This window comes from Salmo salar, chromosome 05 (assembly GCF_965601325.2).
Source record: "Salmo salar chromosome 05, fSalSal1, whole genome shotgun sequence".
Taxonomy (NCBI): domain Eukaryota; kingdom Metazoa; phylum Chordata; class Actinopteri; order Salmoniformes; family Salmonidae; genus Salmo; species Salmo salar.
In genome coordinates, this window is record NC_138295.1 from 70299690 (window position 1) to 70327553 (window position 27864).

At 41.8% G+C, this 27864-nt stretch overlaps 1 protein-coding gene across 1 annotated transcript in view; it reads left to right on the forward strand.

Annotated features, from left to right (window-relative positions):
* Nucleotides 1-27864, forward strand: part of LOC106605599 (zinc finger protein 1035) — a 42474-nt gene continuing 14610 nt past the window's right edge. The window contains exon 1 of the mRNA XM_014201419.3: nucleotides 1-238. The gene's annotated coding sequence lies outside the window, so the exon portion shown is untranslated. The remainder of the gene's footprint in view (nucleotides 239-27864) is intronic.

Here is a 27864-nt window from a genome sequence, read left to right on the forward strand (position 1 = left end):
TCTTTCCTTTTCATTGGTTCTAATAGCATAGAGTCATAAATGTTCCCGGGGTTCGGGCACATTGTGTGATTCGATAAAGAGAAAAACAAGAAAAAAAAGACATTTCTGTAAAACGACAAAATTATCAATATGGTTGTTTTGTTCACGGAAATGTCTAGCTAGGTAGTTACCTAAAGCATCGTGGGACCGTGGACAACAACAGGAGTCCGGACGGCGGCACGCAAAACTGCATTGCCTGGTGAGTGCGGTTCTGAATTGAGTTCTAGATTAGAACCATTGTAGTTTGTATGGTGGTAGCTAGTTAGCTAGCCAGCCCGGAGGCAGTAGATGACAATTGTCAAGAGAACACAAGCACATTTTAAGCATTGCAAGGGATCCCAACATTTCGAGTTATTTTGTTTATTGAGTGGTTAGTTAAATGCATGCTTCTTCAGACGTTCTCTGCTTTCTTACGATCTGGCTGGGGCTTCACCCCTACACACTGGGCACAGACCATACGTCAATTCAGCGTATATTCCACGTTGGTTGAATGTAATTTCATTGAAATTACGTGGAAAAAAACGTTGATTTAACTGGTGTGTGCCCAGTGGCAGTGGGTACGGTCTAACGTTGTTGTAGTTGCTAGTAAAAGTGTATTAGCAATTCAATACAAACCTACCTGGGGTATATTAATTACGACGATAATGTTGCAAAACGTTTGAAACCGTTCACTCCAACTCAACATTTTTCACCTTCAGTTGGCCCGTTTCGTTCCGTTTGGTTCTTAAACGGTAAACTGTTTCCGTTGCAAGACGTTTTGTGTATTGTTAACCAGAGAATAGCTAAATCAATTTACTTAGATCTAGTTTCACGTTTCCTCAATGTTTGGGAGGTAGAGATAGGCATGGGTACATGTTGAACTGTAGGTAGGTGTGTGATGGAAATACTGCTACACGTGGATTATTGTCGTAAATTGCATAAATTTTTTTCAGTAAACAACCTCAACTGATTCTAGGCAAATTATATTTTATTTCTGCATGTGGAAAGCTGAAACATCGTTTTGTTGTCACCACACAGGGTAGGCCTAGTTACTAATATAAGTATGGCATTATGTCATATTTATTGGCGTTATTGATGTAATGATGCTAATGTAAGGAAATCAAACACCCTTGCCATTATAAAATTGTGTTTCTGAGTATGCAACTTAACTCACTTGATAAATAGTGCAGATACTTTCAGGCTGCCTTTCTGTTGTTACCAGTGTTAAACTAGTTGTATACACCTTGATGTTATACTAGGTAAATTGTTTCCATAACTAGGGCTGACCGTGGGGACTTGTGAAGAGCAGAATTAACAACCTCTGCATGATCAAGACTGATGCTTTGTAAGATGTTAACCATCGAAGGGGTTCACAGCCATTGTTATGTAAATGACAGCTGAAATGTACCAGTGGCCTAACCTTGGCTCCATGTCAGAGCAGGTCTGTCGGAGCCATGGCCTAGTGAGACACGGGTGCCAACCTGCGTAGATGGAAACAAGTCTGAGCCTTTTGGGTAAAACACTGGGGTAAATCCTCATTGGAAATGCACCACCAGTGCTTGGGTGACACTGACAATATACACTGAGTGTACAAAAGATTAGGAACACCTTCCTTATATTGAGTTGCAGCCCCTTTTGCCCTAAGAACAGCCTCAATTCGTCGGGGCAAGGACTCTACAAGGTGTCAAGTGTTCCACTGGCATGCAGGCCCATGTTGACTCCTAGTTGGCTGGATGTCCTTTGGGTGGTAGACCATAATTGATACACACGGGAGCATGTTGAGCGTGAAAACCTAGCCGCGTTGCAGTTCTTGACCCACTCAAACCGGTGCGCCTGGCACCTACTACCATACCCAGTTCAAAGGCACTTAACTCTTTTGTCTTGCCCGTTCAACCGGGGAATTTCCATCTTATACGCAGTGGTGAATTTAGCATGTAAATCTTGGTGGGGTACACATATTTTTTTTCAATGCATGCCAGCAAAGCCACTACAACACTAAACAATACATTAATTGCACAGAAAGCTGGCCCAACACCTTACCACTGCTACACCTGGCTATCAGCGGAGCCTTGTCTATCAGCGATACAGTTCATTCAGCCTTTAAAAAAACATAGCTAATATGGCTGACTTGCTTAACCAAGGGGCGACAAGGTTGAATTATGACGTTAGTGATCTTCAGGTTGGAGCTCTAGAAAGAGACCCGACTTGCATTCCAAGTTGGATGACCGTTCAAAACGTATTTTCCCAGTCGTAGCACGTTCTTTTTTTTCGAGTTCCCGTTGTCTTGAACTCATTGAAGTCTGAGATTTCCCAGTTCCGCATTTCCCGTTGTTTTGAACATAGCAGAAGTCATGCTGGATTGACAGCATGGCCAATGTTGAATGTTTATCCCTTTAAGTTTGGAAAGGAGACCCTTATACCGGGACTTGAACCACACACCCACTCCCCTGAATAGCAGGCTAGTGATTGCTTTGCAATGATTGCAGTTAGCCACTCATTCCTTACAAACCGCTCATTGTTGAATTAGTGATTTCTAACTTGTTGTGTAAGATTTATGTCCGAAGGCCGATGAGCACCGATACGACCATCTTTGCCATCAGTCAAAACAATTAGCCAAGCAAGGGAAGTTGGCAACGTAAGCCCCTCAGCCCTCGTTTGTGATGGAGTTAGCCAATGTACAATTCTGTTCACTCCGGGGCCTAAAACGCCCCATAATTCAATTTGCGATGATTGTACATCCACTAGAAATGTCAGCCCAAACTTAAAATAAATATAAAGAAGCCAACATGCATTCATTTTTACTTAGACATGTAAGTAGGTTAGAAATTGTGCTACTAATGCACATGACGGTACAAACACATATCGTGAAAGTAATGTTTTTGTTTGGTTAGCTTTTGGAAACGTTAGCTAGTGCGTACAACTTTCCCTGACATCACACTTGTACATTTTGTAATTTTTCTTTTACCTGATATCGTCAGATGGCTAGCATTAGATTCTAGCAAAGATATGAAATGCAGTCATAATTGACTGTTGTGCATATAAAGCACACACAACAACTACCGGTGGTACCACCATGACTGAAACAACCGTGGGACGAAATAGTGACACATTTCCGGGCATGGGTGGTCCACTTAAAATTCATTCATTCTTCCCTTGCCCTGCAAGTGTCAACTCATCATACGTCATGATATGTCATCAGAAGTGTGAGGGGAGAGGGTGTGTCTTTTACGTGTTTGAAATGCAGTCTATGCATGCCTCAAAGTAGGGTTCAGTTGCAGGTTGCAGTTCCATCTGGCAGACGCCCCTACGAGTGCATGAGAGCGAGTGCACGAGAGCGAGTACACAAATTTGAGGGCAAATACACTGCTCAAAAAAAATAAAGGGAACACTAAAATAACACATCCTAGATCTGAATGAATGAAATAATCTTATTAAATACTTTGTTCTTTACATAGTTGAATGTGCTGACAACAAAATCACACAAATAATCAATGGAAATCCAATTTATTAACCCATGGAGGTCTGGATTTGGAGTCACACTCAAAATTAAAGTGGAAAACCACACTACAGGCTGATCCAACTTTGATGTAATATCCTTAAAACAAGTCAAAATGAGGCTCAGTAGTGTGTGTGTGGCCTCCACGTGCCTGTATGACCTCCCTACAACGCCTGGGCATGCTCCTGATGAGGTGGCGTATGGTCTCCTGAGGGATGTCCTCCCAGACCTGGACTAACGCACCCGCCAACTCCTGGACAGTCTGTGGTGCAACGTGGCGTTGGTGGATGGAGCGAGACATGATGTGCTCAATTGGATTCAGGTCTGGGGAACGGGCGGGTCAGTCACTCCATAGCATCAATGCCTTCCTCTTGCAGGAACTGCTGACACACTCCAGCCACATGAGGTCTAGCATTGTCTTGCATTAGGAGGAACCCAGGGCCAACCGCACCAGCATATGGTCTCACAAGGGGTCTGAGGATCTCATCTCGGTACCTAATGGCAGTCAGGCTATCTCTGGCGAGCACGGCCCCCCCCAAAGAAATGCCACCCCACACCATGACTGACCCACCGCCAAACCGGTCATGCTGGAGGATGTTGCAGGCAGCAGAACGTTCTCCACGGCGTCTCCAGACTCTGTCACGTCTGTCACATGTGCTCAGTGTGAACCTGCTTTCATCTGTGAAGAGCACAGGGCGCCAGTGGCAAATTCGCCAATCTTGGTGTTCTCTGGCAAATGCCAAACGTCCTGCACGGTGTTGGGCTATAAGCACAACCCCCACCCGTGGACGTCGGGCCCTCAAACCACCCTCATGGACTCTGTTTCTGACAGTTTGAGCAGACACATGCACATTTGTGGCCTGCTGGAGGTCATTTTGCAGGGCTTTGGCAGTGCTCCTCCTGCTCCTCCTTGCACAAAGGCGGCGGTAGCGGTCCTGCTGCTGGGTTGTTGCCCTCCTACGGCCTCCTCCACGTCTCCTGATGTGCTAGCCTGTCTCCTGGTAGCGCCTCCATGCTCTAGACACTACACTGACAGACACAGCAAACCTTGCCACAGCTCACATTGATGTGCCATCCTGGATGAGCTGCACTACCTGAGCCACTTGTGTGGGTTGTAGACTCCGTCTCATGCTACCACTAGAGTGAAAGCACCGCCAGCATTCAAAAGTGACCAAAACATCAGCCAGGAAGCATAGGAACTGAGAAGTGGTCTGTGGTCACCACCTGCAGAACCACTCCTTAATTGGGGGTGTCTTGCTAATTGCCTATAATTTCCACCTGTTGTCTATTCCATTTGCACAACAGCATGTGAAATGTATTGTCAATCAGTGTTGCTTCCTAAGTGGACAGTTTGATTTCACAGAAGTGTGATTGACATGGAGTTACATTGTGTTGTTTAACCTGTTTAGGATAGGGGGCAGTATTTTCACGGCCGGATAAAAAACGTACCCGATTTAATCTGGTTATTACTCCTGCCCAGAAACTAGAATATGCATATAAACTAGAATATGCATTATTTTATTTGGATAGAAAACACCCTACAGTTTCTAAAACTGTTTGAATTTTGTCTGTGAGTATAACAGAACTCATATGGCAGGCCAAAACCTGAGAAGATTCTATATGGGAAGTGCCCTGTCTGACCATTTCTTGTCCTTCTATAGCCTCTTTATCAAAAATATAGGATCTCTGCTGTAAATTGACATTTTCTAAGGCTCCCATAGGCTCTCAGAAGGCGCCAGAACGGGGAATGATAACTCTGCAGTCCCTGGGCGAAAAACAGTAGGGGTTTTGGAAAGTGGTCAATCTGAGTACAATGACACTGGTGCACGCGTGCATGTGAAGACTCCATTTTCTATTTTCAGTGTTTGAACGAAACAAGGTCTCCCGGTCGGAATATTATCGCTGTTTTACGAGAAAAATCGCATAAAAATTGATTTTAAACAGTGTTTGACATGCTTCGAAGTACGGTAATGGAATATTTTGAAATGTTTTGTCACGATACACGCCGGCGCGTCACCCTTCGGATAGTGTCTTGAACGCAAGAACAAACCACAGCTATTTGGATATAACTATGGATTATTTGGAAGCAAACCAACATTTGTTGTTGAAGTAGAAGTCCTGGGAATGCATTCTGACGAAGAACAGCAAAGGTAATCCAATTTTTCTTATAGTAAATCTGAGTTTGGTGAGTACCAAGCTATTTTATAATCGGACACCGCGATTGCATAAAGGAGTTCTGTATCTATAATTCTTCAAATAATTATGTTTTTTGTGAACGTTTATCGTGAGTAATTTAGTAAATTCACCGGAAGTATTCGGTGGGAATGCTAGTCACATGCTAATGTAAAAAGCTGTTTTTTGATATAAATATGAACTTGATTGAACAAAACATGCATGTATTGTATAACAATGTCCTAGGGTTCTGATGAAGATCATCAAAGCTTAGTGCTGCATTTAGCTGTTGTTTTGGTTTTTGTGACATTATATGCTAGCTTGAAAAATGGGTGTCTGATTATTTCTGGCTGGGTACTCTGCTGACATAATCTAATGTTTCGCTTTCGTTGTAAAGCCTTTTTGAAATCGGACAGTGTGGTTATATTAACGAGAGTCTTGTCTTTAAAATGGTGTAAAATAGTCATATGTTTGAGAAATTGAAGTAATAGCATTTCTAAGGTATTTGAATATCGCGCCACAGGATTCCACTGGCTGTTGACTAGGGTGGGACGCAAAGTCCCACCTAGCCCAGAGAGGTTAACACCTTTCGGGAACAGAATATGCTCTACAGTGAGGATGGGGTCTATCCAAATGATCTTGGTGCCTGGACCCTGTCCTCACATTTCAAGGATACGCAAAGACATTGACTAATCACTCCAAGTCCCACTCAGGTAATCCCTACCATAACAATACTGATTTATCATACTGCAGTCCCGCAACAGGGAACCGTCATTGACTCTTGTTTTAACCCACGTCCTCGCTTGAGGCATAGATCCAATTCTTCAGTTCAAGACAATCTTGTACCTATACCAATTCAAACCAATCCTATGGTATTTTTAAAATAAGCGGTAACCTACTGATCATAGCATACTTGTATGCTGTTTTGAATTAGTTCATGTAAATACCAGAAGGTTGATTTAAAAAAAAATCTGGCTACTCAATCCAATGTGGACATTCTGGTAATTTCTGAAACTTGGTTGAATAATTTTGTGCTGGTCTTTGTCTGGTTTTAATGTTTACAGATCGGACAGAATTGGCAGCGGTGGAGGTTAGGCACGCAAATTTTAGGGAATATTCAGAGGTGGAAACTTTCCGTGGGAATTAACAGGAATATATGCAAATTAATATCATTTAAATGTAGATGTTTTTTGCGTTTTGATATATTTACCATAGCATATGGAAACAGAAACGGAAACCTTTTATAAGTAGACATCATTGCAAATTGTTAAATCCTTCCAATAGAAATAAAAACTATTTACGAATTGAACTTTAATTAAATGAGTTGACTCTTCACATGGGATGATTTCACTGAACAACAAAAGGGAATATTGAATGATCCCCAATGATCCATCGCATCTCCCAAAATCATTTTCAACATGCATCTGTAAAATGATAGTCTAGAAACTAAAGCTTTAGTTGTCTTTCTCTCAGGCTTCCATGTCTTCTCCCTGGACCTCCTCAATGTCCACCTCTTGAACATCAGACTCTGAGGCCTCATCTTCACTGTCACTTTCCAACGTTGTTGAGGATAGCTCATTGTCAGGCTCAAAAAGCCTCAAATTTGCCCGGGTGGCCACCAATGTTTTCAACCCTTGTATTAGTCAGCCTGTTGCCTGCTTTTGCCTGTTCCCAAACAAGACCAGTTGCGCTCTGAGGCGGCTGATGTTGGTGGGATTTGGGGGGTGATGGAGGCAACAGGGGAAAGAGCCGCAGATCCACAGTCCCTTCCACCAGGTGGCTGATGAGATATGTTGGCACGACTGCCATATTGCATCTCCATCCCAAAGCCCTTGCTTGGAAGTGTACTTTGCCAGACTGCCAAGAACCTTGCCCTCATCCAGGCCAAGGTGACGAGACACGGTAGTGATGACACCATAGGTTTTGTTGATTTCTGCACCAGACAGGATGCTCTTGCCAGCATACTTGGGGTCCAGCATACTTGGGGCTTCAGGCAGAAGTCTTCACACTTTTTGATGCATTTCAGAACTGCAGTTTCCTCTGCTTTTAGCAACAGTGAAAAGGGCAGGGCAGTACAGATTTCTTCTCTTACATCTGCAAGCAGAGTCTGAACATCAGACAGAATGGCATTGTCTCCCTCAATCCATGCAGGTTTCAGGCTGCTTACCAGTCTCCCAAAATACATCCTCCAGGAGGATCCTCTTGATGGGGCTATCCATATCGGCAGACTGTGATATGGCCATTTCTTGGAGAGACTCCTTCCCTTCCAGGAGACTGTCAAACATGATGACAACACCACCCCAACTGGTGTTGCTGGGCAGCTTCAATGTGGTGCTTTTATTCTTCTCACTTGGTGAGGGTTATTGCCGCTTCACATACCTTACCATTTCCTTGCTCTCTTGTAGAGTGTATCCATTGTTTTCAGTGCCATGATGTCCTTGAGGAGCAGATTCAATCCATGAGCAGCACAGCCAATTGGTGTGATGTTAGAGTAGGACTCCTCCACTTTAGACCAAGCAGCCTTCATGTTTGCAGCATTGTCTGTCACCAGTGCAAATACCTTCTGTCGTCCAAGGTCAGTGATGACTGCCTTCAGCTCATCTGCAATATAGACACCAGTGTGTCTGTTGTGTCTGTGCTCTTGTAGAATACTGGTTGAGGGGTGGAGATTATGTAAATAATTATTTCCTGCCCACGAACAGTCGACCACCCATTAGAGATGATTGCAATAGTCTGCTTTCTCTATGATTTGCTTGACCTTCACTTGAACTCTGCATCCAGCAAATTAGTAGATAAAGCATGTCTGGTTGGAGGGGTGTATGCTGGGCGAAGAACATTCAGAAATCTCTTCCAATACACATTGCCTGTGAGCATCAGAGGTGAATCAGTTGCAAACACAGCTCGAGCAAGACACTAATCAGCATTTCTCTGACTACATTGCTCAATTGAGTCAAAGAAACTATTGATTCCAGGAGGACCATGAGCTGTTGCTATCGATAAGGTGTCTTTTCACCTCGAATAGAAGTAGAGGGACTTTTGCCAGAGTTTGCTTGTTGTGAGCGCTGAGGGAACTTTATGCACTTGGTGATTCTGCATCTTTGTTGCATTCCTCACATATGATTTGGCACAGTATTTGCAAATGTACAGAGCTTTTCCTTCTACATTAGCTGAAGTGAAATGTCTCCACACATCAGATAGTGCCCGTAGCATTTTCCTATAAAGATTAGGGGGAACAAAGAGTAAAAAAACAAACAAATAAAATTCCATGTACAGATAAATATTTGAGCAGTTAGCTTAACCTGTTATGGCTACGGGGCAGTATTTTCACAGCCGGATAAAAAAACGTACCCGATTTAATCTGATTATTACTCCTGCCCAGAAACTAGAATATGCATATAATTATTAGCTTTGGATAGAAAACACTCCAAAGTTTCTAAAACTGTTTGAATGGTGTCTGTGAGTATAACAGAACTCATTTGGCAGGCCAAAACCTGAGAAGATTCCATGCAGGAAGTGCCCTGTCTGACAATTTCTTGCCCTTCTTGATTATCTCTATCCATTACAGAGGATCTCTGCTGTTACGTGACACTTCCTACGGCTCCCATGGGCTCTCAGAAGGCGGCAAAAAGCTGAATGATATCGAGGCAGCCCCTGGCTGAAAAATATTAGCGCGTTTGGATAGTGGCCAGTCACAGTACTATGAGACTCAGGCTCGTGCACGAGGGGATCCCATACTTTTATTTTCTCTCTCTTTTGTACGTAAACACGCTTTCCCGGTCGGAATATTATCGCTTTTTTTATGAGAAAAATGGCATAAAAATTGATTTTAAACAGCGGTTGACATGCTTCGAAGTACGGTAATGGAATATTTAGAATTCTTTTGTCACGAAATGCGTCGTGCGCGTGACCCTTATTTACACTTCGGATAGTGTCTTGAACGCACAAACAAAACGCCGCTATTTGGATATAACAATGGATTATTTTGAACCAAACCAACATTTGTTATTGAAGTAGCAGTCCTGGGAGTGCATTCTGACGAAGAACACCAAAGGTAATCAAACTTTTCTAATAGTAAATCGGAGTTTGGTCAGGGCTAAACTTGGTGGGTGTCTAAATAGCTAGCCGTGATGGCCGGGCTATCTACTCAGAATATTGCAAAATGTGCTTTCACCGAAAAGCTATTTTAAAATCGGACACCTCGATTGCACAAAGATCTTCTGTATCTATAATTCTTAAAATAATTGTTATGTTTTTTGTGAACGTTTATCGTGAGTAATTTAGTAAATTCACCAGAGGTTTGCGGTGGGTATGCTAGTTCTGAACGTCACATGCTAATGTAAAAAGCAGTTTTTTGATAGAAATATGAACTTGATTGAACAAAACATGCATGTATTGTATAACATAATGTCCTAGGTGTGTCATCTGATGAAGATCATCAAAGGTTAGTGCTGCATTTAGCTGTGGTTTTGTTTTTTGTGACATTATATGCTAGCTTGAAAAATGGGTGTCTGATTATTTCTGGCTGGGTACTCTGCTGACATAATCTAATGTTTTGCTTTCGCTGTAAAGCCTTTTTGAAATCGGACAGTGTGGTTAGATAAAGGAGAGTCTTGTCTTTAAAATGCTGTGAAATAGTCATATGTTTGTAAAATTGAAGTTTTTGTATTTTTGAGGAATTTGTAATTCGCGCCACGCCTATCATTGGATATTGGAGCAGGTGTTCCGCTAGCGGAACGTCTAGATGTAAGAGGTTAACTAGGCAAGTCAGATTAAGAACACATTCTTATTTTCAATGACGGCCTAGGAACGGGGGTTAACCTCTATGGGCTAGGCGGGACGAATTCGTCCCACCTACGTAACAGCCACTTGAAGCCTGTGGCGCGATTTTCAAAACCTTAAAAATCCTATTACTTCAATTTCTCAAACATGACTATTTTACAGCTATTTAAAGACAAGACTCTCGTTAATCTAACCACACTGTCCGATTTCAAAAAGGCTTTACAACGAAAGCAAAACATTAGATTATGTCAGCAGAGTACCAAGCCAGAAATAATCAGACACCCATTTTTCAAGCTAGCATATAATGTCACCAAAACCAGGAAGACAGCTAAATGCAGCACTCACCTTTGATGATCTTCATCAGATGACAACCCTAGGACATTGTTATACAATACATGCATGTTTTGTTCAATCAAGTTCATATTTATATCAAAAACCAGCTTTTTACATTAGCATGTGACGTTCAGAACTAGCATACCCCCCGCAAACTTCCGGGGAATTCGCTAACATTTTACTAAATTACTCACGATAAACGTTCACAAAAAGCATAACAATTATTTTAAGAATTATAGATACAGACCTCCTCTATGCACTCGATATGTCCGATTTTAAAATAGCTTTTTGGTGAAAGCACATTTTGCAATATTCTAAGTACATAGCCCAGGCATCACGGGCTAGCTATTTAGACACCCGGCAAGTTTAGCACTCACCAATATCAGATTTACTATTATAAAAGTTTGATTACCTTTTGTTGTCTTCGTCAGAATGCACTCCCAGGACTGCTACTTCAATAACAAATGTTGGTTTGGTCCAAAATAATCCATCGTTATATCCGAATAGCGGCGTTTTGTTCGTGCGTTCCAGACACTATCTGAACTGGTAAAGAAGGGTCGCGCGCATGGCGCAATTCGTGACAAAAAAATTCTAAATATTCCATTACCGTACTTCGAAGCATGTCAACCGCTGTTTAAAATCAATTTTTACGCAATTTTTCTCGTAGAAAAGCGATAATATTCCGACAGGGAATCTCCTTTTCGGCAAACAGAGGAAAAAATCCCAAAGGCGGGGGCGGTCGGGTCACGCGCCTAAGCCTAGAGTCCCTTGATCGGCCACTTGAGAAAGGCGATAATGTGTTTCAGCCTGGGGCTGGGATGACGACATTCTGTTTTTTCCCGGGCTCTGAGCGCCTATGGACGACGTAGGAAGTGTCACGTTAGAGCGGAGATCCTTAGTAAAAGATAGAGATGGAAAAGAAGTTCAAGAAATGGTTATACAGGCCACTTCCTGTAAAGGAATCTCTCAGGTTTTGACCTGCCATTTGAGTTCTGTTATACTCACAGACACCATTCAAACAGTTTTAGAAAATTTAGGGTGTTTTCTATCCATGTGTAATAAGTATATGCATATTCTAGTTACTGGGTAGGAGTGGTAACCAGATTAAATCGGGTATGTTTTTTATCCAGCCGTGTCAATACTGCCCCCTAGCCCTAACAGGTTAACTGCCTTGTTCAGGGGGGATTCGTTTTTGCAACCTTCCGGTTACTAGTCCAACGCTCTAACCACCTGCCTTACATTGCACTCCACGAGGAGCCTGCATGGCAGGCTGACTACCTGTTACGTGAGGGCAGCAAGAAGCCAAGGTAAGTTGCTAGCTAGCATTAAACCTATCATAACTATAAATCTTAACATAATCACTAGTTAACTATACATGGTTGATGATATTACTAGTTTATCTAACGTGTCGTGCGTTGCATATAATCGATGCGGTGCCTGTTAATTTCTCATCGAATCACAGCCTACTTTGACAAACGGGTGATGATTTAACAAGCGCATTTGCGAAAAAAGCACTGTCTTTGCACCAATGTACCTAACTATAAACATCAATGCCTTTCTTTAAAACCAATACACAAGTATATATTTTTAAACTTGCATATTTAGTTAATATTGCCTGCTAACATGAAATTGTCACTTATCTTGCGTTCATTGCACGCAGTCAGGGTATATGCAACGGTTTGGGCCGCCTGGCTCGTTGCGAACTAATTTGCCCGAATTTTACGTAATTATGACGTAACATTGAAGGTTGTGCAATGTAACAGGAATATTTAGACTTAGGGATGCCACCCTTAGATAAAATACGGAACAGTTCCGTATTTCACTGAAAGAAAAAAACGTTTGTTTTCGAGAGAGTTTCCAGATTCTACCATATTAATGACTTAAGGCTCGTATTTCTGTGTGTTATTATGTTATAATTAAGGCTATGATTTGATAGAGCAGTCTGACTGAGCGGTGGTAGGCACCAGCAGGCTCGTAAGCGTTCATTCAAACAGCACTTTCGTGCGTTTTGCCAGCAGCTCTTCGCTGTGCTTCAAGCTGTATATGACTTCAAGCCGGGTAGGTATAATTTGTGGAACGTTCCAACAGGAATCTATTCCAAAAACTTCGTAAATAACAAGGTTGCCAAAAAACAACGCATACAAAGTTGTATAGCGGCAGAATAAGATACCGGGTAGGGAGTGGTCTATTTCATTGCGTTTTTCACTCATCACGTTTATTCCAAAAAATGTCTGTCCTCACTCTGGTTGCCTATGGACAAACATTAAGAATAAGCTACGTGGTGAGTTGATTCCTATTCGTTAGCTAGGTTTGTATGCGTTGCTACTTTGTATGCGTTGTTGGTTGGCAACCTTTTACTTTACGTTTTTTGAAACAGATTCCTGTTGGAACATTCCACAAATTATACCCACCCCTTCAAACCTGTCAACTCCCAAGATTAGGCTGGTGTAACCGATGTGAAATGGCTAGCTAGTTAGCCGGGTGTGCGCTAATAGCGTTTCAAACGTCACTCGCTCTGAGACTTGGAGTAGTTTTTCCCCTTGCTCTGCATGGGTAACGCTGCTTCGAGGGTGGCTGTTGTCGATGTGTTCCTGGTTCGAGCCCAGGTATGGCCGAGGAGAGGGACGGAAGCTATACTGTTACACTGGCAATACTACAGTGCCTATAAGAACATCCAATAGTCAAAGGTATATGAAATACAAATTGTATAGAGAGAAATAGTCCTATAATTCCTATAACTACAACCTAAAACATCTTACCTGGGAATATTGAAGACTCATGTTAAAAGGAACCACCAGCTTTCATATGTTCCCATGTTCTGAGCAAGGCACTTAAACGTTAGCTTTCTTACATGGCACATATTGCACTTTTACTTTCTTCTCCAGCACTTTGTTTTGCATTATTTAAACCAAATTGAACATGTTTCATTATTTATTTGAGGCTAAATTGATTTTATTGATGTATTATATTAAGTTAAAATAAGTGTTCATTCAGTATTGTTGTAATTGTCATTATTACAAATAAAGACATTTAAAAAAAAAATACTCTGATTTAATCGGTATCGGCTTTTTTTGTCCTCCAATAATCGGTATCGGTTTTTTGGGGGGGGGGGGTCCTCCAATAATCGGTATCGGCGTTGAAAAATCATGATCGGTCGACCTCTAATCAAAACCATAAAGCATGTAGTCATTGGATCAGGTAGTGTGGGCTCAATAGCGTCTCATTAGTGTGCAAGATCTTGAGAATCAGCTGTGCGTGCGACTAGTGATGCACCGATATGACATTTTTGGCTGATAGCGATATCCGATATTTTCCTTGCCAAAAAAAAAAAAAGATACCGATTTTTATAATTTTAGCGGCCTTTTTAAGCATTCTAGTACAGTTAAATAGTTAACACACACATGGACGCAGCGGTCTAAGGCACTGCATCTCAGTGCAAGAGGCGTCACTACAGTCCCTGGTTTGAATCCAGGCTCTATCACATCCGGCCGTGATTGGGAATCCCATAGGGGGGAGCACAATTGGCCCAGCATCGTCACACACACACACACTGACCAAAAAGTTATTTTGTTGGCATTTACGTATGTCCCCATTACCAGTAAAACATAATCAAAACCCGTGTGGCTCAGTTGGTAGAGCATGGTGTTTGCAACACCATGTAGGTTCGATTCCCACGGGGGGGGCAGGACAAAAAAAAATATGAAATGTATGTATTCACTACTGTAAGTCGCTCTGGATAAGAGCGTCTGCTAAATGACTAAAATGTAAATGTATTTCTTTCACTTACTCCCTGTGCTGTTTCGTTGTTCACATACACGTCAAATAACACTATTTGACCAATCAGGACCTGAATATGACTTCCTGTCAAATACATTTTATAATGTAGTTATTACACATTGATTACACTATCACTCGTATTTCATATGTCACAACGATTTGTTGATACCCATGCTATGATGCTGGTAAAGTTGTCTCGCGCACCTACAGTGCTGGTCATAAAATAAAAAAGCTAGCTAGCTCATGGATGCAAACAATGTAGTTCTTCCCCAAAAACATAGCTACCGAAACAGATTGTTGTTTTGCTAACAATATGTTTTGCTAACTATATAGCCAGGTGTCATCTAAAATAACCCTAATTTATAAGACAGTTCTTATTTGATTAATGGTGGTCGGACCCATCTCTGTGAAGCTAGCTACAATAAGGATTAGCCACAATAGTGGACTTTGTGGTTAGCCTTAAAAATAAAGTATGGCATAATTATACTTTTTGTATTCATTTGCATCACTGTCAATGACACTTTTCTTTTGAAGGCAAACCGCAAGTGCCATTATTGTGGCTAGCTTCATAATACATAACCCGGTCCGGTCAAGCCTCACTTGCCAGATGTAGCTAGCTGGCTGCTTATAATGTTAATTTTGGGCAACAGGGTTACGTAGCTGGCTAGCTACTTATTTTCATGAACTGAAGTTCAATTTCAATAGGCAAACAAGTGGCAACCTAGCTAATAGTTACTCACAAGGATTCCTAAATCATTGCTAAGAATAATGAAAATGACTGCAGTTTCTAGCTAGGTACCAAGCTAAAGCTAGCTACCCTAGAAGTTGCGGTCGAACAAATTATGCTTTATTACCAACGCGGTATTGTAAACACATCGTTCATGGCCGGTGTTTGCTTGTTTGCAGACTTTTTTTTGTACAGCTTTGACAGTGCTATCTTTTTTGACACGCAGAGACCCAAACGGTGTTCCATAGTTTGTATGACGTGAAGCTAATAGCAGTGATGCTATTGTTGTGTAACTCCGTGAGGGCAACATCTGAAAAATAGCTCACTTGGTAGTGTATACCGGTGCTCGACCAGTCAGCAAAAGCCAACATCACCCACGACAGAGAACGGTTGATTGTCAAGGGCAATGAAATCCATTATCTTGGCTTTAATGGATTTCGTCTTTGCGTTGTCTCGCTGAAATTTTCTTACTCTTTCAAATGACTGCTCGATCCAAGACGTGGGATAGGTTAGGAATGCTGTGTTGCACGTGTAGCGCAAAATTTAACTTGGCGTCATTACATCCTCTACCTACGTTATAGGTATGCACGGTAGCTTTGACATTGGTTTTTAACATCGCCGTTAAAACTAGACATCGGGCTGATACCGATGTTGGCATTTTTGGCTAATATCGTCCGATTCCAATATGTTTACTGATATATCGTGCATCCCTACATGTGATGGACGAGTGCACTGCACATGTGATGGAAGAATGCACTGTGCATGCAGAGGGTTGCAATTGGGCATAGTTTGACCAAAATATTCCACAAGACCTAGAATTCCCATGTGTATCCAATAAAAATGGTTCACTGTTATAAGCTACATTTAAAAAAAATAATAATTTAAGCATAATTCTCGCACTTAACTTCCCATGGAATATTTTGTGAAATTTACCGGAAAGTTTTCGACCCTTTGCAACAAGTGGGGGTGTTTACAAAGTACAATTTAATTGTTTCTGTCTCTTGTTACCTCTGTCCCTAAGCCGTTTGATTATCTCGTTCTTAATATGGGCCTTGGTCATTATAACCAGATGACACTAGTAGGAGTGTACCGCCCTCCCTCATGCTCTTAATGTATCTCAAATCACATTTTATTTGTCACATGCACCGAATACAAGGTGTAGACCTTACTGTGAAATGCTTACTTACAAGCCCTTAACAAACAATGCAGTTCAAGAAATGGAGTTAAAATATTTACTAAATAAACTAAATTGATTTTTTTTTAATCAAAAAGTAACACAAGAAAATTGCATAACAATAACAAGGCTATATACAGGGGGTACGGGTACCGAGTCAGTATACGGCAGTACAGGTTAGTTGAGGTAATTTGTAAAGTGACTATGATAGATAATAAATAGGGAGTAGCAGCAGTGTAAAAAACAATGGGGGGGGGGGTTCAATGTAAATAGTCTGGGTGGCCATTTTGATTAATTGTTCAGCAGTCTTATGGCTTGGGGGTAGAAGCTGTTAAGGAGTCTTTTGGTCCTAGACTTGATGCTCCGGTACCGCTTGCCGTGCGGTAGCAGAGAGAACAGTCTATGACTAGGGTGACTGGAGTCTTTGACCTGTTTTCGGGGGCCTTCCTCTGACACTGCCTAGTATATAGATCCTGGATGTCAGGAAGCTTGGCCCCAGTGAAATACTAGGCTGTACGCACTTCCATCTGTAGCGCCTTGCGGTCAGATGCCGAGCAGCTGCCATACCAGGCGGTGATGCAACCAGTTAGGATGCTCTCGATGGTGCAGCTGTAGAACTTTTTGAGGATCTGGGGACCCATGCCAAATCTTTTCAGTCTCCTGAGGGGGAAAAGGTGTTGTCATGCCCTCTTCACAACTGTCTTGGTGTGTTTGGACTATGATAGTTTGTTGGTGATGTGGCCACCAAGGAACTTTTAACTCTCGACCCGCTCCACTTCAGCCCTGTTGACGTTAATGGGGGCCTGTTCGGCCCTCCTTTTCCTATAGTCCACGATCAGCTGCTTTGTCTTGCTCACATTGAGGGAGAGGTTGTTATACTGGCACCACACTGACATGTCTGATCTCCCTATAGGCCAGGGGTGCACAATTAGAATTCAAAGAGGTCCAGTGACTAACATTTTCTCCCCCCAAAGGTCCAAAACATTAAAATGTCTAACGTGCGCTATGATTTGTGGGCATATGTGGTTCTTGTATAGCCTCTCTAGGGTATGTGGGACGAAATCGTCCCACCTACTCAACAGCCAGTGGAATCCCGTGGCGCGTTATTCAAATACCTTAGAAATGCTATTACTTCAATTTCTCAAACATATGACTATTTTACACCATTTTAAAGACAAGACTCTCGTTAATCTAACCACACTGTCCGATTTCAAAAAGGCTTTACAACGAAAGCAAAACATTAGATTATGTCAGCAGAGTACCCAGCCAGAAATAATCAGACACCCATTTTTCAAGCTAGCATATAATGTCACATAAACCCAAACCACAGCTAAATGCAGCACTAACCTTTGATCTTCATCAGATGACACTTCTAGGACATTATGTTATACAATACATGCATGTTTTGTTCAATCAAGTTCATGTTTATATCAAAAACCAGCTTTTTACATTAGCATGTGACGTTCAGAACTAGCATACCCACCGCAAACATCCGGTGAATTTACTAAATTACTCACGATAAACGTTCACAAAAAACATAACAATTATTTTAAGAATTATAGATACAGAACTCCTTTATGCAATCGCTATGTCCGATTTTTAAAATAGCTTTTCGGCAAAAGCACATTTTGCAATATTCTGAGTAGATAGCCCAGCCATCACGGGCTAGCTAATTTGACACCCACCAAGTTTGGCTCTCACCAAACTCCGATTTACTATTAGAAAAATGTCATTACCTTTGCTGTTCTTCGTCAGCATGCACTCCCAGGACTTCTACTTCAATAACAAATGTTGGTTTGGTTCAAAATAATCCATAGTTATGTTCAAATATCCTCTGTTTTGTTTGTGCGTTCAAGACACTATCCGAAAAGTTACGCGCCCGAAAGCGTTTCGTGACAAAAAAATTCTAAATATTTCATTACCGTACTTCGAAGCATGTCAACCGCTGTTTAAAATCAATTTTTATGCGTTTTTTCTCGTAAAAAAGAGATAATATTCCGACCGGGAAACCCTGTTTACGTTCAAAGACGAAAAAATTAAAACATGGTGTCGCCTCGTGCACCCGCCTCAGTCTCATTGTTCTCTGATCGACCATTATCCAAATGCGCTACTGTTTTTCAGCCAGGGCCTGCAAATACATCATTCAGCGTTTTGCCGCCTTCTGAGAGCCTATGGGAGCCGTAGGAAGTGTCACGTTACAGCAGAGATCCTCAGTTTTCAATAGAGTGTAGAAGCCCAAGAAATGGTCAGAGAGGGCACTTCCTGTAAGGAATCTTCTCAGGCTTTTGCCTGCCATATGAGTTCTGTTATACTCACAGACATCATTCAAACAGTTTTAGAAACTTTAGGGTGTTTTCTATCCAAAGCCAATAATTCTATGCATATTCTAGTTTCTGGGCAGTAGTAATAACCAGATTAAATCGGGTACGTTTTTTATCCGGCCGTGAAAATACTGCCCCCTACCCTAGAGAGGTTAAGTAATAAACAAAGTACTACATTTCAACAATATTTATTTCACATTTTCAATGCAGACACATTAAACATGAGGTAAAATAAATATGCAGCTTAGTCATAAATAAAAGTATTCCTATCACAAATGTTTTCAAGCAAAACAATACTGCATCTTCACAAAAAAAATTACAAAAGTGCCTGTTTCTGAAAAGTTAGTTGAGTTTTGAACAAATAAGAAACCACAGGTTTAATATGTATCTTTCCTACTCTCTCCCACTACACTTCTCCATCTTTCTTCTATAGTGAGAGAAATGGCCTTTTCTGCCAGTGATTTGAACCTTGGCTGGAATGGAGTTTGCCATTCTCATGCACATATGTAGGTGCACATTGGTGAGTCTAGAACGGTACTTATTTTTAATGATGTTCATATTGGAGAAAGAAGACTCACAACTGTATGTGGAGCCACACATGGTCAAGGTGTTGTAGTGCTGCTTTGGTTAGACCAGCGAAAAGACTCAGACACAGCCTGCAGCCAGAAAGTGTCATGATCAGTTAGTTGAAAGTGCTCTCTTAGTGCAACATTTGCTTGCAGACCAATCAGTTCCATCTGTGGAGATCCAGCATATCCTACAGACAAGTGTTGAAATGGACAGTGACCTAAAAAAAAAAAATTATGGGTGGATTTTCCTCGGGTTTTCGCCTGCAATATCACTTCTGTTACACTCAGACATCATTTTAACAGTTTTAGAAACTTCAGAGTGTTTTCTATCCAATGCTACCAATTGTATGCATATCCTAGCTTCTGGGCTTGAGTAACAGGCAGTTTACTTTGGGCACGTCATTTATCCAAACTTCCGAACACTGCCCCCTAGCCCTAAGAGGTTTAAATGAACCAAAAGCGTTCCAACACCCTGCCTTTACTGAGCCATCTTACATTGTTGTGTAGCAGTAGGTAATTTGCCTCAACTTCTTTCAGGAACTCTCTGAGCAGGCGACGTTGATGAGATGAGGATGCCCTGATGAAGTTTGAGTTTCATTGTATTCATCACTTCAGCATACTCTTCTGACAGATTGGCTCACAGGACAGACTGGTGAATGATGCAGTGGTAAGCTGTGAGAACAGGGTTGTCCTCATTCAGCCGTGCCACAGCTCCTCTCTCTTCCTATCATGGCAGGGGCCCCGTCGGAGGTGATAGAGATCACTTGTTTTAGATCTATCCTCTTTCTCAGCATCTCCTTTATGGCCATGTATATGTCCTTTCCACTTGTATGTGTCTCAAGTGGTGTTACACCTAACAAGTCTTCACAGAATTCCTTCTTCTCTGTGTGGTAAAATCTTACATACACCAGAAGCTGAGCATTATCACTCACATCAGAAGATTCATCAACAGCTAATGCTATGCATGGTTCACTCCAAATAGCTTCATCAAGCTGCAATAATACATCCTCTGTTAGTACTTCACTCTTTCTTGCTGTTGTTGTACGTGACATTGGGATTTGCTTGATCTTTTCACACAGCTCGTCTTTTTGTTTACCGTCAAGTAAAGTTTCAGCAACAGCATTCATGCACTCCATCACTCTCCCGACCAGTAAATGGCTTTTGGTGTTGACCCAAAATCGAAGCTCTTTTTATTGAACATTCATTTGCACGTTGTTGGGCAGTGAATGCATGGGAGAGGACTCTGGTGGACCAATCATACTGGGCTTTGAGTTTGTTTATTTTGCATGCCCTCACCTCAGACTGCTGTGGATATGTTTGCTCAAAAGATCTGTGCTTTGTCTTGTAGTGGCGCTTCACGTTGGCACTTTTTATTAGAGCCACGGTCTCTGAACATATCAGGCAGTGTGGTTTTACACTCGAACGGGAAGGATAAAGGCATATTTGTCTGTCCACTCCTCTTTGAAAGCTCGATTTTTCTGTATCGCACAATATGTGTATGTTGAAAAAAAGCTTTGCTTCATCAGTGTTTAATTTATCAATTATTTATGAGATGTGTCGAGGTCCAGATAGAACCTTCACTTGGTCCGCACCAAGGTCCGCCAATTGTGCACCTCTGCTATAGGCTGTCTCATCGTTGTCGGTGATCAGGCCTACCACTGTTGTGTCGTCAGCAAAACTTAATGATGGTATTGGAGTCGTGCTTGGCCACGCAGTTGTGGGTGAACAGGGAGTACAGGAGAGTACAAAGCATGCACCACAGGGGCCCCAGTGTTGAGGATCAGCATGGCAGATGTGTTGTTGCCTACCCTCACCACCTGGGGCGACCCATCAGGAAGTCCAGGATCCAGTTACAGAGGGGGGTGTTTAGTCCCATGGTCCTTAGCTTAGTGATGAGCTTTGTGGGCACTATGGTGTTGAACACTTGTAGTCAATGAAAAGCATTCTCACATAGGTGTTCCTTTTTTCAGGTGGGAAAGGGCAGTGTGGAGTGCGATTGAGATTGCGTTATCTGTGGATTTGTTGGATCTGAATTGCTATCTAAGTATGGTGACTATTAATTATGGGCTGATTTTGTATTTAATAAAAAATTATTGTACTTTTACCCATTTTTCTCCCCAAATTCGTGACATCAAATTGGTAGTTAGTCTACGGACTCGGGAGAGGTGAAGGTCGAGAGCTATGTGTCCTCGGAAACACGACCCTGCCAAGCCGCACTGCTTCTTGACACTGCTCGCTTAACCCAAAAGCCAGCCGCACCAATGTGTCGGACGAAACACCGTCCAACTGGTGACCGAGAGTCAGTTTGCAGGCGCCCGGCCCGCCACAAGGAGTCGCTAGAGAGCGATGGGACAAGGAAGTCCCAGCCAAACCCTCCCCTAACCTGGACGACGCTGGGCCAATTGGGTGCTGCCTCATGGGTCTCCCAGTCATGGCCGGCTGTAACACAGCCTGGGATCGAACCCGGGTCTGTAGTGACGCCTCAAGCACTGCGATGCCTTAGACCGCTGCGCCACTCGAGAGGCCTATGGCTGAATTTATTTATTTTTATTATTAATTGGAGGATGCCAGTGACAAATACACTGAAAGATAATTGCTCTGAGCTAAACCTGACTCGGCTTATTTTGACAAATAATCCAGATAAATATGTTGCTAGTGGGGTTTTCCCACTGGATTTTAGTGACCATTGTCCAGTTATCATTGTCAGATGTGAAAATGCATACATCTAACCCTCATTACTAAGAGGCAGATTTGTGGACTGAAGTCATACGACTTGGACTTGTGTTTGAGTTGAGACTCGACTTGATAGAAAATTACTTGACTTGGAGACTCGACTTTGACTTGAGACTGATGAATTGAAATTATCTGGCCAGGTTTTGTCACTCATTTTGTGTCAGTCTTTGTGGATTACTCTACACGTAGCCGGAGTATCGCCTTTGCAAAAATACGTGCAACAGATTGGCTAGTGAAGCGCACACACGTCCCACTGATTGGACCAGCAAACTGTCAATTTAGGTCAGGTGAGCTAGCGAAAAGATTGTTAATTTGCAACAGATTGGCTAGTGTACAGCTATAGGATCGGGTGCAGCGCAAACGTCAAATTGTGGGGAGAGGGGATTACCTTAAATATTAGAGGTCGACTGATTATGATTTTTCAACGCCGATACCGATTTATTGGAGGATCAAAAAAAGCCGATACTGATTAAATCTGCCTATTTATTTGTAATAATGACAATTACAACAATGACAATTACAACAACACTTATTTTAACTTAATATAATACATCAATAAAATCAATTTAGCCTCAACTAAATAATGAGACATGTTCAATTTGGTTTAAATAATGCAAAAACAAAGTGTTGGAGGAGAAAGTAAAAGCGCAATATGTGCCATGTAAAAAAGCTAAGGCTTAAGTTCCTTGCTCAGAACATGAGAACATATGAAAGCTGGTGGTTCCTTTTAACATGAGTCTTTAATATTCCCAGGTAAGAAGTTTTTAGGAATTATAGGACTATTTCTCTCTATACCATTTGTATTTCATATACCTTTGACCATTGGATGTTCTTATAGGCACTATAGTATTGCCAGTGTAACAGTATAGCTTCCGTCCCTCTCCCCTACCTGGGCTCGAACCAGGGACACATCGACAACAGCCACCCTTGAAGCATCGTTACCCATCGCTCCACAAAAGCCGCGGCCCTTGCAGATCAAGTGAAACAACTACTTCAAGGTCTCAGAGCAAGTGACGTCACCGATTTGAAACGCTATTAGTGCGCACCCCGCTAACTAGCTAGCCATTTCACATGGGTTCCACCAGCCTAATCTCGGGGGTTGATAGGCTTGAAGTCATAAACAGCGCAATGCTTGAAGAATTGTGAAGAGCTGCTGGCAAAACGCACGAAGGTGCTGTTTGAATGAATGCTTACGAGCCTGCAGCTGCCTACCATCGCTCAGTCAGACTGCTATATCAAATCATAGACTTAATTATAACATAATAACACACAGAAATACGAGCCTTAGGTCATTAATATGGTCAAATCCAGAAAATATCATTTCTAAAACAAAACGTTTATTCTTTCAGTGAAATACGTAACCGTTCTGTATTTTATCTAATGGGTGGCATCCCTAAGTCTAAATATTGCTGTTAAATTGCACAACCTTCAGTGTTATGTCATAATTATGTACAATTCTGGCAAATTAATTACGGTCTATGTTAGGAAGAAATGGTCTTCACATAGTTCGCATATACCCCAACTCTGTTTGCACGGAAAGCAAGAGATGTGACACAATTTCCCTAGTTAGAGGAAATTCATGTTAGCAGGCAATATTAACTAAATATGCAGGTTTAAAAATATATACTTGTGTATTGATTTTAAAGAAAGGCATTGATGTTTATGGTTAGGTACACATTGTGCTTGTTAAACCCCTGGATGCTGTCTTTCATAGCGCCTGTTGTTTTTTTACAGGAGACATTTGTATTGTTCATCACTGTATTCTTTACCCAAAGATTGTCTGGACTTCTTTTGAAGTCCCGTAGATCACATCATTAAGCTCATTTTCTTTACAGAGCCTTGCTCCACAAGCTCTCAACTTAACTAACTTCACAATAAAAATAAAACATGACAAGTTATCAAACCCGTTCACAGGGTTGGTTAACTCTTGAGATTCCTCTGGTGTCGACAGAGTTCGGTAAGTCAGCCTTTGGTTTTCTTGCTCCACATGTTTGACAGCGAACAGAATGTTTTTTAGTTGACTGTTTTGTGCATATGTATTGTGCTGTATTTTATTTGGATTAAAAAAAATTTTTTTATGAAATTGTATATGCAGGGCTCCCTTGTAAATGCGACACTGGTCTTAATGGTGACTCCCTGTTTGAAATAAAGTAATAGAAATTGGGAAGAGAAATTATTGGCAGGTTTCAACTCTAAGCAGGATGTCACACTGTGCATGATAATGGCTAAATTTAAGATTGGCTTTGCTAACTGAGACATTAGTTAGTGTAATTAGCCATATGAAAAGATGCTGTGTATACAATCCACCTCTTCAGTGATAAAACATCTGAAGGACTGCAGTAAAAACACACGCTTTACTGTATAAGAGAGTGACCGTAGTTCTGTTTCACAACTGTCCTAGTTTAACTAACTGCTCTACTTAACCCTCCTCCAGTGGTAATCAACCATAGCCTTAGTGTGGGTTTTGTCTTTGAGTTGTGTAAATAGATTATCTACATTTTAATTCTCACCTGATGGAAGTTCAGTTACAAATGTAAAATGTCATTGTGCGTCAGGGCAGTGTTTCCCAAACTCAACTTCGAGTAGGCCTTCTTTCAAACATTTCACTTGGGCTATTTTATCTACCTAACACTTTGATCAATTCCAGTAGCACAACTGGTCAACTAATCATCAAGCCCTTGATTAGTTGAATCTGGTCAGCTAGTACTGGAATAGACCAGATAAGGGGAATAGCTGGGAGAGGTTTTGGAAACACTACCTCTGTCATATTACGGAGTCTACCCAAGAAGAAGACTATGACCCTGTCCAGAAACAACCCTCTACCTACCCCCTAGGTCTGAGAGCTGCCTAGCTTATCAAAGGGAAACATCAATTACACCCATCCTTAACCTTCAGAAGTGCCTAAGCTCTAGGGGTAGAGGGTGTGCCCCCATTGAATTGGTGGAGACATGGGCTAGTATACCAGTAATTTCCTTTCAAATCAGGGAAGTGAACAACTGCACACATTGGGAGGAAGGAGAGATGAATGGTACATTCGGAAAGTATTCAGACCCCTTGATACATTTACACAAGTATTCAGAACCTTTACTCAGTAATTTGTGGAAGCACCTTTTGCAGTGATAACAGCCTCGAGCCGTCTTGGGTATGATGCTACAGGCTTGGCACACCTGTATTTGTGGAGATTCTCCCATTTTTCTCTGCAGATCCTCTCAAGCTCTGTCAGGTTGGATAAGGAGCGTTGCTGCACAGCAATTTTCAGGTCTTTCCAGAGATATTAGATCAGGTTCAAGTCCGGGCTCTGGCTGGGCCACTCAAGGACATTCAGAGACTTGTCCCGAAGCAACTCCTGCGTTGTCTTGGCTGTGTGCTTAGGGTTGTTGTCCTGTTGGAAGGTGAACCTTCGCCCCAGTCTGAGGTCCGGAGCACTCTGGAGCAGGTTTTCGTCAAGGATCTCTCTGTACTTTGCTCTATTCATCTTATCCTTAATCCTGACCAATCTCCCAGTCCCTGCTTCTGAAAAATATCACATTCAGGCCAAAGAGTTCAATCTTGGTTTCATCAGACCAGATAATCTTGTTTCTCATGGTCTGAGAGTCCTTTAGGTGCCTTTTGGCAAACTAAGTGGGCTGTCATGTGCCTTTTACTGAGGAGTGGCTTCCCTCTGGCCACTCTACCATAAAGGCCTGATTGGTGGAGTGCTGCAGAGAGAGTTGTCCTTCAGGAAGGTTCTCCCATCTCCGCAGAGGAACTCTGAAGCTCTGTCAGAGTGACCATCGGTTTCTTGGTCACCTCCCTGACCAAAGCCCTTCTCCCCCGATTGCTCAGTTTGGCCAGGCAACCAACTCTCGGAAGACTCTTGGTGGTTCCAATCTTCTTCCATTTTAAGAATGATGGAGGCCACTGTATTATTCAAATCAAATGTTATTTGTCACATGCGCCGAATACAATATCTGAAGACCTTACAGTGAAATGGTTACTTACAAGCCCTTAACACTTATTTTTATTAAAACTGCATTGTTGCTTAAGTAAAAAATGGATCAATAAAAGTATCAAATAATTAACCTGTTAGGGCTCGGGGGCAGTATTTACACGGCCTGATAAAAAACGTACCCGATTTAATCTGGTTATTACTACTGCCCAGAAACTAGAATATGCATATAATTGGCTTTGGATAGAAAACACCCTAAAGTTTCTAAAACTGTTTGAATGGTGTCTGTGAGTATAACAGAACTCATATGGCAGGCAAAAACCTGAGAAGATTCTGTACGGGAAGTACCCTCTCTGACCATTCCTTGGGCTTCTTGGCTCTGTTTATTAAAAATTTAGGATCTTTGCTGTAACGTGACACTTCCTACGGCTCCCATAGGCTCTCAGAACCCGGGAAAAAGCTGAATGATGTAATTCCAGCCGCTGGCTGAAAAACTTTAGCGCCTTGGGTAAGTGGCCGATCAGAGGACCATCAGACTGAGGCTCGTGCACGAGGGGATCCCATGTTTTTATTTTCTCTCTCTTTGAACGTAAACACGCTTTCCCGGTCAGAATATTATCGCTTTTTTACGAGAAAAATGGCATAAAAATGGATTTTAAACAGCGGTTGACATGCTTCGAAGTACGGTAATGGAATATTTAGACATTTTCTGTCACGAAACGCGTCGGGCGCGTAATCCTTATTTACCCTTTCGGATAGTGTCTTGTAACGCACGAACAAAACGCCGCTATTTGGATATAACTATGAATTATTTGGGACCAAACCAACATTTGTTATTGAAGTAGAAGTCCTGGGAGTGTATTCTGACGAAGAACAGCAAAGGTAATAACATTTTTCTTATAGTAAATCTGACTTTGGTGAGGGCTAAACTTGGTGGGTGTGTAAATAGCTAGCCCTGTGATGCCGGGCTATCTACTTAGAATATTGCAAAATGTGCTTTCACCGAAAAGCTATTTTAAAATCGGACATAGCGAGTGCATAGAGGAGTTCTGTATCTATAATTCTTAAAATAATTGTTATGTTTTTTGTGAACGTTTATCGTGAGTAATTTAGTAAATTCACCGGAAGTTTGCGGGGTGGTGTAAAATTGAACGTCACATGCTAATGTAAAAAGCTGGTTTTTTTATATAAATATGAACTTGATTGAACAAAACATGCATGTATTGTATAACATAATGTCCTAGGGTTGTCATCTGATGAAGATCATCAAAGGTTAGTGCTACATTTAGCTGTGGTTTGGGTTTATGTGACATTATATGCTAGCTTGAAAAATGGGTGTCTGATTATTTCTGGCTCGGTACTCTGCTGACATAATCTAATGTTTTGCTTTCGTTGTAAAGCCTTTTTGAAATCGGACAGTGTGGTTAGATTAACGATAGTCTTATCTTTAAAATGGTGTAAAATAGTCATATTTTTGAAAAATTGAAGTAATAGCATATCTAAGGATTTGAATAACGCGCCACAGGATTCAACTGGCAAGCGTCCCACCTAGTCCATAGAGGTTAAGAAGCCCTCCTGTTCTCCACTCATTACCTGTATTAACTGCACCTGTTTGAACTCGTTACCTGTATAAAAGACACCTGTCCACACACTCAATCAAACAGACTCCAAACTCTCCACAATGGCCAAGACCAGAGAGCTGTGTAAGGACATCAGGAATAAAATTGTAGACTTGCACAAGGCTGGGATGGGCTACAGGACAATAGGCAAGCAGCTTGGTGAGAAAGCAACAACTTGGTGCAATTATTAAAAAATGGAAGAAGTTCAAGATGATGGT